At 28.8% G+C, this 1,547-nt stretch overlaps 1 protein-coding gene across 1 annotated transcript in view; it reads left to right on the top strand.

The window, feature by feature from the left end:
- The window catches only part of HES5 (hes family bHLH transcription factor 5), a 2,802-nt gene extending 2,078 nt beyond the window's left edge, over nucleotides 1–724 (top strand). Inside the window, exon 3 of the mRNA XM_053689865.1 lies at nucleotides 1–724. This exon is cut by the window's left edge and continues 844 nt beyond it. The gene's annotated coding sequence lies outside the window, so the exon portion shown is untranslated.
- Nucleotides 725–1,547: the final 823 nt, after the last annotated feature.

The following is a 1,547-nucleotide window of genomic DNA, read 5'->3' on the forward strand; positions in this document are numbered from 1 at the left end:
AGAATGTCATAATGTTGAGTAAATGTTAAAACATTACTCTCAGAATAGATTGCTTTAAGAAAGTGTATCAGTATTGGCAGCTAGTTTACATTTTTTTTAAAATGAAACATTTTTGTAAACTAGACAAATGGGAATTTGATACATTTACTTTTTGTAAAGTTATCTAATTGTTTCCATTGTTATTATCATTTTTTGTTCTGGGCTTATTATGAGTGACATAAAACCTGTACTTATTAAAGGAAATTCAACTGATAAGCCATTGTATATAAGTATGTTAATGATTTTTCTCATTATCAGAGGGAGATACATTCAACAATTTTGAAACTTACAAACTGAAGGCAAAAGTCCTTGTTACTCCAGTGGAGAAATAATCCAATTAATGTATTTAAAACTGTGTATAGTATATTTACTGATATTTTTGGAAAATACTATATAAATGGTTAATGTGTCTTTATAAAGATGATTTTTTTTTTAAAAAAAAAACCAGTGACTCAACTGTTGGAATATTAGCATATACAATAATGCATTCTAAAGATATTGTACAAAATATTTTTGTCTCTATGGTAAATAAAACATTTTGTTGTTTTTATAATCCATCCTTATAGGATGAAAAGTATGTATAAATACATTATATTTGTACTTTATATGAAATGCTCTTTCCAATGCAAAAAACCCCCCCTGAGTTTTGCACAATGTATAAATAAAACTATTGAATTATATTATATATCTTGACTTAGTTGATTTTTTTATTGAATATAGAATTTATTAGTATGCACACACATAAACAAACGGGTACATGCACAGACACACATACACATGCATCACTCACAAATACACCAATATATACGTATATAGCAAGTCAAGCACTGTATGTATGAGTGGAAGTATATATATATATATATATATATATATATATACACACATATTTATACATATATACACACACACATATATATATATATATATATATATATATATATATATATATATATATATATATATATATATATATATATATATGTGTGTGTGTGTGTACATAGGTATGTTTGCATATACAGATAGACACTACAATATGGATGGAGAATTATAGAATATCATTATATAAGCTTAGCATACAATGCATCCCTTCTTAATACTTAACCATTCCCTGCTGTCACACCAAACACCATACCCACCAAGTTGCATCACAAATAGATGCCATCCATAATGGATTCCCCCAGTGTAAAACATCTCCTGGTCCCCACTCATAGAAACCTCATATTGGTTATATATTTGTTTTAATTTTTCAACTCATCAGAAGCTTATGTGTCCAAATAACACATGGTTGGATCTCTACATTTGAAAACATGTCCCCACACTGTCAGTAGACACCCAGGTGGGTTTACAAGTGTTCCAGGTCACAAGCTACTAAAGCTAAGAAACAAAAGCATTTGTCAAGGGAGTAAGGTCCTTCTTTATAGGAGAAACTGATGATTTGTGGCACATTCCAGTATATAACTGAATATTGCTGAAACCATGATTAAGGTAGGGACCTATATTAAGGTAAC

Source organism: Bombina bombina, chromosome 8 (assembly GCF_027579735.1).
Source record: "Bombina bombina isolate aBomBom1 chromosome 8, aBomBom1.pri, whole genome shotgun sequence".
In the NCBI taxonomy this organism is placed as follows: Eukaryota; Metazoa; Chordata; class Amphibia; order Anura; family Bombinatoridae; genus Bombina; species Bombina bombina.